Source organism: Cherax quadricarinatus, chromosome 61 (assembly GCF_038502225.1).
Source record: "Cherax quadricarinatus isolate ZL_2023a chromosome 61, ASM3850222v1, whole genome shotgun sequence".
NCBI classification, from domain to species: Eukaryota; Metazoa; Arthropoda; class Malacostraca; order Decapoda; family Parastacidae; genus Cherax; species Cherax quadricarinatus.
The window spans coordinates 4,781,763-4,793,958 of NC_091352.1; the positions used below are offsets into that span (position 1 = coordinate 4,781,763).

The window sequence follows — 12,196 nt, forward strand, 5'->3', positions numbered from 1 at the left end:
GTATAATGAAACAGTGAACACAGTGGAACAAACCAGTGGAATGATCCAGTGGAAGAAGCTGTCAGATAAGAGGTACTTACTTGATATAAGGCTGATGGAGGGCCACCAGACAGCAGTGGACTGTCAGGCTGACAGCTGACAGGTGGAAGTAGTCAAACAGTACTGGCAGGTGGTAGTGCAGCCCCCTGGGGGAAGAAATGAGCTGTCAGTGGTACAAGCTGTCAGTGGTACATACAAGGACACCAGCTGTCAGTGGTACATACAAGGACACCAGCTGTCAGTGGTACATACAAGGACACCAGCTGTCAGTGGTACATACAAGGACACCAGCTGTCAGTGGTACATACAAGGACACCAGCTGTCAGTGGTACATACAAGGACACCAGCTGTCAGTGGTACAAGGACACCAGCTGTCAGTGGTACATACAAGGACACCAGCTGTCAGTGGTACATACAAGGACACCAGCTGTCAGAACACTCAGACATGCACCTGACAGGGTAGAAGTGCAGAGAGTGGGTGAGGTCACACACTGGATGTTGTGGTGGTCTGAAGAGGTGTGTTCAGTGAATGCTAGGACATACACCTGATAGAACATGGACATGCACCTGATAGAACACTAGGACATACACCTGATAGAACATGGACATGCACCTGATAGAACACTAGGACATACACCTGATAGAACACGGACATGCACCTGATAGAACACTAGGACATACACCTGATAGAACACTAGGACATACACCTGATAGAACACGGATATGCACCTGATAGAACACTAGGACATACACCTGATAGAACACGGACATGCACCTGATAGAACACTAGGACATACACATGATAGAACACTAGGACATGCACCTGATAGAACACTAGGACATGCACCTGATAGAACACTAGGACATGCACCTGATAGAACACTAGGACATGCACCTGATAGAGCACTAGGACATGCACCTGATAGAACACTAGGACATGCACCTGATAGAACACTAGGACATGCACCTGATAGAACACTAGGACATACACCTGATAGAACACTAGGACATACACCTGATAGAACACTAGGACATACACCTGATAGAACACGGACATGCACCTGATAGAACACTAGGACATACACCTGATAGAACACTAGGACATACACCTGATAGAACACGGACATGCACCTGATAGAACACTAGGACATGCACCTGATAGAACACTAGGACATGCACCTGATAGAGCACTAGGACATGCACCTGATAGAGCACTAGGACATGCACCTGATAGAACACTAGGACATGCACCTGATAGAACACTAGGACATGTACCTGATAGAACACTAGGACATGCACCTGATAGAACACTAGGACATACACCTGATAGAACACTAGGACATGTACCTGATAGAACACTAGAACATACAGCTGATAGAATGCTAGGACATGCACCTGATAGAACACTAGAACATACACCTGATAGAACACTAGGACATGCACCTGATAGAACACTAGGACATGCACCTGATAGAACACTAGGACATACACCTGATAGAACACTAGGACATGTACCTGATAGAACACTAGAACATACAGCTGATAGAATGCTAGGACATGCACCTGATAGAACGCTAGAACATACACCTGATAGAACACTAGGACATGCACCTGATAGAACACTAGGACATGCACCTGATAAAACACTAGGACATGCACCTGATAGAACACTAGGACATGCACCTGACAGAACACTAGGACATGCACCTGATAGAACACTAGGACATGCACCTGATAGAACACTAGGACATGCACCTGATAGAACACTAGGACATGCACCTGATAGAACACTAGGACATGCACCTGATAGAACACTAGGACATGCACCTGACAGTGGTATATAAGACACAAACACGCACCTGACAGTGGTATATAAGACACAAACACACACCTGACAGTGGTATACAAGACACAAACACGCACCTGACAGTGGTATACAAGACACAAACACGCACCTGACAGTGGTATACAAGACACAAACACGCACCTGACAGTGGTATACAAGACACAAACACGCACCTGACAGTGGTATACAAGACACAAACACGCACCTGACAGTGGTATACAAGACACAAACACGCACCTGACAGTGGTATACAAGACACAAACACGCACCTGACAGTGGTATACAAGACACAAACACGCACCTGACAGTGGTATACAAGACACAAACACGCACCTGACAGGGGAGAAGTGGAGAGAGAGAGTGCGCGAGGACACACACTGGATAGTGTTGTGGTGGTCTGGAGTGAAGGTGTGTTCAGTGAACCACAGTTCCACAACCAGTTGCAACTCTGCTCTCTCTAGGCTCTCTGCAACCTGCAATGATATTAAACATCTCTATAACCATCTCTATAAACATTTTAATAACCATTTTAATAAACATTTTAATAACTATTTTAATAAACATTTTAATAACTATTTCAATAAACATTTTAATAACTATTTCAATAAACATTTTAATAACTATTTCAATCATTTGAATAACACTGTACACCAGTATTGTACCCCAATACACCAGTACTGTACACCAGTATGGAACACCAGTACTGTACCCCAGAACACCAGTACTGTACACCAGTATGGAACACCAGTACTGTACCCCAGAACACCAGTACTGTACCCCAGACCAGTACTGTACACCAGTATGGAACACCAGTACTGTACCCCAGAACACCAGTACTGTACCCCAGAACACCAGTACTGTACCCCAGAACACCAGTACTGTACCCCAGAACACCAGTACTGTACCCCAGAACACCAGTACTGTACACCAGTATGGAACACCAGTACTGTACCACAGAACACCAGTACTGTACACCAGTATGGAACACCAGTACTGTACCCCAGAACACCAGTACTGTACCCCAGAACACCAGTACTGTACCACAGAACACCAGTACTGTACACCAGTATGGAACACCAGTACTGTTCCCCAGAACACCAGTACTGTACCCCAGAACACCAGTACTGTACCACAGAACACCAGTACTGTACACCAGTATGGAACACCAGTACTGTACCCCAGAACACCAGTACTGTACCCCAGAACACCAGTACTGTACACCAGTATGGAACACCAGTACTGTACCCCAGAACACCAGTACTGTACCCCAGACCAGTACTGTACACCAGTATGGAACACCAGTACTGTACCCCAGAACACCAGTACTGTACCCCAGAACACCAGTACTGTACACCAGTATGGAACACCAGTACTGTACCACAGAACACCAGTACTGTACACCAGTATGGAACACCAGTACTGTACCCCAGAACACCAGTACTGTACCCCAGAACACCAGTACTGTACCACAGAACACCAGTACTGTACACCAGTATGGAACACCAGTACTGTTCCCCAGAACACCAGTACTGTACACCAGTATGGAACACCAGTACTGTACCCCAGAACACCAGTACTGTACCACTGAACACCAGTACTGTACACCAGTATGGAACACCAGTACTGTACCCCAGAACACCAGTACTGTACCACAGAACACCAGTACTGTACACCAGTATGGAACACCAGTACTGCACCCCAGAACACCAGTACTGTACCACAGAACACCAGTACTGTACACCAGTATGGAACACCAGTACTGTACCCCAGAACACCAGTACTGTACCCCAGAACACCAGTACTGTACCACAGAACACCAGTACTGCACCCCAGAACACCAGTACTGTACCACAGAACACCAGTACTGTACACCAGTATGGAACACCAGTACTGCACCCCAGAACACCAGTACTGTACCCCAGAACACCAGTACTGTACCCCAGTATGGAACATCAGCACTGTACCCCAGTATGCCATTTCTGTACCCAGTACACCAGTACTGAGCACAGTACTGAACGCAGTACTGTACACCAGTACTGAACGCCACTACTGTACATCAGTACTAAACACCAGTACTGTACCCCAATACTGAACACTAGTACTGTACACCAGTATGGGACACCAGTACTGTACCCCAGAACACCAGTACTGTACCCCAGAACACCAGTACTGTACCACAGAACACCAGTACTGTACACCAGTATGGAACACCAGTACTGTACCCCAGAACACCAGTACTGTACCACAGAACACCAGTACTGTACACCAGTATGGAACACCAGTACTGTACACCAGTACTGTACCCCAGAACACCAGTACTGTACCCCAGTATGGAACATCAGCACTGTACCCCAGTATGCCATTTCTGTACCCAGTACACCAGTACTGAGCACAGTACTGAATGCAGTACTGTACACCAGTACTGAACGCCACTACTGTACATCAGTACTGAACACCAGTACTGTACCCCAATACTGAACACTAGTACTGTACACCAGTATGGGACACCAGTACTGTACCCCAGAACACCAGTACTGTACCACAGAACACCAGTACTGTACCACAGAACACCAGTACTGTACCACAGAACACCAGTACTGTACCACAGAACACCAGTACTGTACCACAGAACACAAGTACTGTACACCAGTATGGAACACCAGTACTGTACACCAGTATGGAACACCAGTACTGTACACCAGTATGGAACACCAGTACTGTACACCAGTATGGAACACCAGTACTGTACACCAGTACTGTACCCCAGTATGGAACATCAGCACTGTACCCCAGTATGCCATTTCTGTACCCAGTACACCAGTACTGAGCACAGTACTGAATGCAGTACTGTACACCAGTACTGAACACCACTACTGTACATCAGTACTGAACACCAGTACTGTACCCCAATACTGAACACTAGTACTGTACACCAGTATGGGACACCAGTACTGTACCCCAGAACACCAGTACTGTACCACAGAACACCAGTACTGTACCACAGAACACCAGTACTGTACACCAGTATGGAACACCAGTACTGTACACCAGTACTGTACCCCAGTATGGAACATCAGCACTGTAACCCAGTATGCCAGTTCTGTACCCACTACACCAGTACTGAACACAGTACTGAATGCCAGTACTGAATGCCAGTACTGAATGCCAGTATTATACACTAGTACTAAACACCAGTATTGTACACCAGTACTGTACACCAATACTGAACACCAGTACTGTACCCTAGTATGCCAGTTTTGTACCCAGCACACCAGTATTGTACCCCCAGTACACGAGTACTGTGCACCACCAGCCCCCCAGCCTTGGTGCTAATCCAGATTTGGCTAAAGACTGTAGCACAGTCATAGCCCCAATACAGATGTAGTAGAGGAGGAGTCTTACAGGAAAAATGTTGTTGGCCTCTTAGAAACAGATGGTGCTGTCTCTGGCTTGGTTACTGAAGATTGTAGTATTAGGAACTTCACACACTGGGAATACATCCACCATGAATTTTATCCAAGCAAAACCAAATGGTGCAAATTCTATGCCTGGAGCATCTGTAAGCATGGAATATTGGGAAAACAAATGGGACAAGCGACTTAGAGCATCCTATAAAATGTTGCAACCTCCTGTCTAAAGGAGTGTGTCGTTCTACCTCCTGCAGATTCTTCCACCCTGAGATGTGCCACTCTTCAGTCCTCGATAAACAATGTTACAATACCAACTGTCCCGCATACCACTTACAATGGACCAGGAGGTACACACTCCGTAAAACAAACCAAAGTAGTTACGACATCTTCGCTCCAAGTGATTTTTTAGTGGCAGGAAATGAAGAAAGAAAATGGAAAGAAATAACCAAAATAGTCCACCACCTTGAAGCCTTGTTGAACTAGAGGCACAGTCAGTGGCCTCTCCCATCACAACTTGTTGAACTAGAGGCACAGCCAGTGGCCCCTCCCATCACAACTTGTTGAACTAGAGGCACAGTCAGTGGCCCCTCCCATCACAACTTGTTGAACTAGAGGCACAGTCAGTGGCCCCTCCCATCACAACTTGTTGAACTAGAGGCACAGCCAGTGGCCCCTCCCATCACAACTTGTTGAACTAGAGGCACAGTCAGTGGCTCCTCCCATCACAACTTGTTGAACTAGAGGCACAGTCAGTGGCCCCTTCCATCACAACTTGTTGAACTAGAGGCACAGTCAGTAGCCCCTCCCATCACAACTTGTTGAACTAGAGGCACAGTCAGTGGCCCCTCCCATCACAACTTGTTGAACTAGAGGCACAGTCAGTGGCCCCTCCCATCACAACTTGTTGAACTAGAGGCACAGTCAGTGGCCCCTTCCATCACAACTTGTTGAACTAGAGGCACAGTCAGTGGCCCCTTCCATCACAACTTGTTGAACTAGAGGCACAGTCAGTGGCCCCTCCCATCACAACTTGTTGAACTAGAGGCACAGTCAGTGGCCCCTCCCATCACAACTTGTTGAACTAGAGGCACAGTCAGTGGCCCCTCCCATCACAACTTGTTGAACTAGAGGCACAGCCAGTGGCCCCTCCCATCACAACTTGTTGAACTAGAGGCACAGTCAGTGGCCCCTCCCATCACAACTTGTTGAACTAGAGACACAGCCAGTGGCCCCTCCCATCACAACTTGTTGAACTAGAGACACAGCCAGTGGCCCCTCCCATCACAACTTGTTGAACTAGAGACACAGCCAGTGGCCCCTCCCATCACAACTTGTTGAACTAGAGGCACAGTCAGTGGCCCCTCCCATCACAACTTGTTGAACTAGAGGCACAGCCAGTGGCCCCTCCCACCAATTTGTTGAACTAGAGGCACAGCCAGTGGTCCCTCCCACCAATTTGTTGAACTAGAGGCACAGCCAGTGGCCCCTTCCATCAACTTGTTTGAACTAGAGGTACAGCCAGTGGCCCCTTCCATCAACTTGTTTGAACTAGAGGTACAGCCAGTGGCCCCTTCCATCAACTTGTTTGAACTAGAGGTACAGCCAGTGGCCCCTTCCATCAACTTGTTTGAACTAGAGGTACAGCCAGTGGCCCCTCCCATCAACTTGTTGAACTAGAGGCACAGTCAGTGGCCCCTCCCATCAACTTGTTGAACTAGAGGCACAGCCAGTGGCCCCTTCCATCACAACTTGTTGAACTAGAGGCACAGTCAGTGGCCCCTTCCATCACAACTTGTTGAACTAGAGGCACAGTCAGTAGCCCCTCACATCACAACTTGTTGAACTAGAGGCACAGTCAGTAGCCCCTCCCATCACAACTTGTTGAACTAGAGGCACAGTCAGTAGCCCCTCCCATCACAACTTGTTGAACTAGAGGCACAGTCAGTGGCTCCTCCCATCACAACTTGTTGAACTAGAGGCACAGTCAGTGGCTCCTCCCATCACAACTTGTTGAACTAGAGGCACAGTCAGTGGCCCCTTCCATCACAACTTGTTGAACTAGAGGCACAGTCAGTGGCTCCTCCCATCACAACTTGTTGAACTAGAGGCACAGTCAGTAGCCCCTCCCATCACAACTTGTTGAACTAGAGGCACAGTCAGTAGCCCCTCCCATCACAACTTGTTGAACTAGAGGCACAGCCAGTAGCCCCTCCCATCACAACTTGTTGAACTAGAGGCACAGTCAGTAGCCCCTCCCATCACAACTTGTTGAACTAGAGGCACAGCCAGTAACCCCTCCCATCACAACTATTGATACCAACAACAAAGTCCCCAACAAACACGCAACACAACCTCATTTATAGTTGCCAATATACAGGGCCTTAAGCCGTCTACTAACAACAAAACACCTTTCATCAGTGGTCTTCTAGGAGAGTGAAATGCAACGTTCGCAGCCTTCACAGAGACCCATGCAAAGGAACATACTGACAATGAAATATGGATAACTAGGTACGTACAACCTGTTTAGATGTGACAGAAAGAAAGGAAAACAAAGGGGGATTGGCCTGTATGTCAGAGTCACTCATTTGCATGGAGATACTGAGCACCACAAATCATTAGTTGAAGCTCTAACGATAAAGATCGAGAACCAAAACTTATTCGTTGTGTTTGTATATAAGCCACCAGATGCTACTTCTCAACAGTTCAAGGAACAGTTACTGAAAATTTACTACTGTCTGGGAAACCTTTCACCCCATCTCCGAACATCTTGCTGCTGGGGGATTTCAATCTAAGACATAGAAAATGGAAGAATACAGCAAATAATGCTGTAGCAGAAATAATCCCTGGAGGCAGCTCAGATGAAAAGTCAAGCACACATGAGCTGCTGAATCTCTGCAATAAACACACCCTAAGCCAGAAGATGGAGCCAACAAGACTGGAGAACACACTTGACCTTATTTTCACATATAATGAGGCCCTGGTAAAAAAACATATTATCAAAAACAACTAATTTAGATCACAATCTAATTGAAGTTCAGACTTACATGCACGGGGGTCCTGATCAGCAAAATGCATACAGCTATGAGGGTACCTTCACCAAATTCAACAAGAACATCAACTGGGACCAGGTAAACTGTGTCCTAAATGAAACATGTTGGGAAAATATCTTGCATAACATGGATCCTAATCAGTGCCTTGAAAAGATCAGCTTTTTTCCTGCCAGGATAGAAATGGGTTAGAAGTGTGAAGGGAGAAGCAGGCCTGTGAAGTGAGGGGTGTAGTGGGTTTGTGAAGGAGACAGGTGAGGGGTGTAGTGGGTTTGTGAAGGAGACAGGTGAGGGGTGTAGTGGGTTTGTGAAGGAGACAGGTGAGGAGTGTAGTGGGTTTGTGAAGGAGACAGGTGAGGGGTGTAGTGGGTTTGTGAAGGAGACAGGTGAGGAGTGTAGTGGGTTTGTGAAGGAGACAGGTGAGGGGTGTAGTGGGTTTGTGAAGGAGACAGGTGAGGGGTGTAGTGGGTTTGTGAAGGAGACAGGTGAGGGGTGAAGTGGGCAAGAAAATCACTAGCAATCAGTGGGGATCACTAGAGTGGCTTCTAGGTTGCTGTTAGGTTACTGATAGCCATCAATGGTCCTTGAAAAATGGAGAAACTTTTTTGTTGTGAAGGTATAAAGTGAGTGAAGATGGCAGCCATCAGAGGGGTACAGGCAGCCATAATTATATTTATACTGAAATTCACCAAAGAAGGAAATCAGTCATGGGGACTGGAAAGGTGACTGGAATAGTGGCACCCTGGACAGTGAAAACCCCACAAATACCATCCTACCAGAATCTTAAATGTCACTATCACCGCAAGGTATGGCAACACCGCATACCCCAAAAAACAAAAGTGGCACACAGCTCTTATTATGGCACTATTATGTGGTGATGTTAAAATTAATCCAGGACCTTAAACTAATGTACAGGTGCATACCAGGCAGATTAGATGTCCCTGTAATCATTGTGGTAAAGGTGTCGGTAGCTGCAGTCAGGTGATAAACTGTGTTATATATCATGAATGGGTACACATAAGGTGTACGGATAAAATTAGTGACGATGTATACGATGGACTAGTAGATAGGAATGCCAACCTTAACTTTGTAATTTATTTATTTATTTATTTAGTAATTTTAGCATACATACAGAGGTACAAAAAAATACAGGTAAGAGCAGTATGCCAAAGCCACTTATATGCATAGCATTACAGGCTGGCTTAAAATTAACTTAAGATTAACTAAGCAATGATGTAATCAGTGATAAAACATTATTGTAAACATATAACTATAAAGCACAAATGAGTATTACAAAGACAGGTCATATGGTTGCATGCATTGCTGTACATTCAGTAGAATGGAGTATTCTGTTAGGTAGTGTATTTAACCCCTTGACTGTCGCAACCCCCAATCCTGAGCGTCTCCTGGTGTAGCAAAATTTAAAAAAAAAAAAAATTTTTTCTTATGAAATGATAGAGAATCTTTTCCTGATTGTAATGACACAAAAAACGAAATTTGATGGAAAACTGACGGAATTACGCTCTCGCGAAGTTAGCGACCTCGGCGATATTTACAAATCGGCGATTTCACCCACTTTGAGCCCTATTTTCGGCTAATTCCATTATTCCAGTCAACCAAACTCATAGCTATTTCTTCAAAACTCCATTTTTTCTATCGATTGAGTACAAGAAACTGCCCATTTACCAATTTCAACTACCCAATAATATGGTCAGAAATTTGCAATTTGGCCAATTTCACGAAAATTAAAAAATATGACAATTTCAAAATGAGGACCAGAATGAACAATGCAGACATTCCTGGCTCTAAAATAACATTTTCCTTGTTCATCAGTCATGTCTCCAGGCCCCTCTGATATTATTCTTGCTTTTATTTTGAAATTTTATTCAAAAAAAAATAGAAGATTTACTGTTATGCAGACTACTGCAATATTGTAATAATTGTATAAATAACATCAACCCATTCATGACTGCATATTAGAATGGCTACTTGGACATTTATTGGACAATGACATCATTTGTTTACTTTTGAACATCAGCAAAAATCAAACATTTCCCGTACTTTGCGCTCCATTTCCAGGTTGTTTTTATAGTAAAATCAATCAAAATCACCTCTATTTCTATAATATATTTTCCATTCTATCAATTGAGACCAAGAAAACGAGAATACAACCATAAATACTATACAAAAATAGACCACAAAGTCAGCATTTTAATTAAAAAAAAACGGTCGGAGTTTTTTTTTCTCATTATGCACTGCGTGCTCCAGGATTTTTTTTATATGGTGCACACTGACCACACAGACCCATTCTCTCACATGTGGGCCTACCAGCTTTCTCCTGCTTGATTTGAAGCCACTAGAATTTATGAGTATATATACGTCAAACACGGTACCTCGTAAGACGTATATATACGGCCGCGACAGTCAAAGGGTTAAAAAATAAAAAAGTTAGATTGGGTCTTAGGTTTAACATTTATGTGATATAATTATGAGAAACATTTAAGATATACAATTTATAAGGTTCAGTTATTCAGTATTTATTTGGTTATGGGTGAGTAAGTGATCTTTGAGAAGAGACTTGAATTTATAAACAGGTAGTGTTTCTTTTATATTTACAGGTAATGAATTCCAGATTTTAGGGCCTTTTATGTGCATTGAGTTTTTGCATAGCGTGAGATGGACACGAGGAACATCAAAGAGTGATTTGTGCCTTGTGTTATGGTCATGTGTTCTGTTGAGGTTGGCGAGGAGATGTTTGAGGGGAGGGTTAATATCAGAGTTAAGTGTTCTATGTATGTAATAGGTGCAGTAATAAGTATGGATGTTTCGTATGGTGAGTAGGTTTAGTGTTTTGAATATTGGTGGAGTGTGCTGCCTGTAGTGAGAATTTATCATCATTCTGGCTGCAGCCTTTTGTTGGGTAATTAGTGGTCTGAGATGGTTAATTGTTGTTGAGCCCCATGCACAAATTCCATAGGTGAGATAGGGGTAAATAAGAGAGTGATATAGGGCCAGGAGGGCTGACTGTGGAGCATAGTACCGTATCTTCGATAGTATGCCTATGGTCTTGGAAATTTTCTTAGAAATTTGTTGTATATGTGTATGAAATTTGAGTCTACTATCAAGGTGGATTCCTAAGAATTTTCCCTCTGTTAGCTTTGTGATAGGTGATCCATTTATCATTATGTTAAGAGGGACATCTGTAGCTCTGTAACCAAACTGAATGAAGTAGGTTTTGTCAATGTTTAGTGTAAGTTTGTTAGTCCTCATCCAGGTAGATATTTTCTGTAATTCGGTGTTTACAGTATTGGCTAGCATGACTGGGCTCGGGTGAGAGAAGAGGTATGTAGTGTCATCTGCAAATAGTGTGGGTTTGAGTAATTGTGAAGCATTTGGTAGGTCATTTAAGTATAGGAGAAAGAGAAGAGGGCCAAGGACACTTCCCTGTGGGACACCAACTGTAATTGGTTGTGCGGAAGAGTTTGCCCCATTTGCGTACACATATTGGCTTCTGTTGCCGAGGTATGACTTGAGGTAGTTGAGGGAGTGCCCTCTTATACCATAGTGTGACAATTTTATATGGAGCAAATCATGGTCAACTGTATCAAAAGCTTTACGTAAGTCAATGAAGATCCCTAGTGGGACTTCTTTTTTCTCTATTGCAGTGTATATATATGTTCTAGCATGTGTATAATAGCATCATTAGTATTTTTATTAGGCCTGAATCCAAACTGGCAGGGGTTGAGTATGTTTTGGGAGATGAGGTAGGAGTAGATTCATTTATGAATTAATTTTTCGAAGACTTTTGAGAGAGGGTGTAAGTTGGATATTGGCCTATAGTTATTCAATTCTGT

General features: G+C 44.3%; 2 protein-coding genes across 2 annotated transcripts in view; one reads left to right on the forward strand and one right to left on the reverse strand.

The window, feature by feature from the left end:
* LOC128701055 (serine/arginine repetitive matrix protein 5-like) overlaps positions 1-2,244 on the reverse strand; it is a 53,460-nt gene extending 51,216 nt beyond the window's left edge. Inside the window, exons 1-2 of the mRNA XM_070098174.1 lie at positions 2,219-2,244; positions 81-185 (exon numbers count right to left, since the gene is read on the reverse strand). The gene's annotated coding sequence lies outside the window, so the exon portion shown is untranslated. The remainder of the gene's footprint in view (positions 1-80; positions 186-2,218) is intronic.
* Positions 1-12,196, forward strand: part of LOC128699286 (uncharacterized) — a 221,848-nt gene that overhangs the window by 148,203 nt on the left and 61,449 nt on the right. The window lies entirely within an intron of this gene.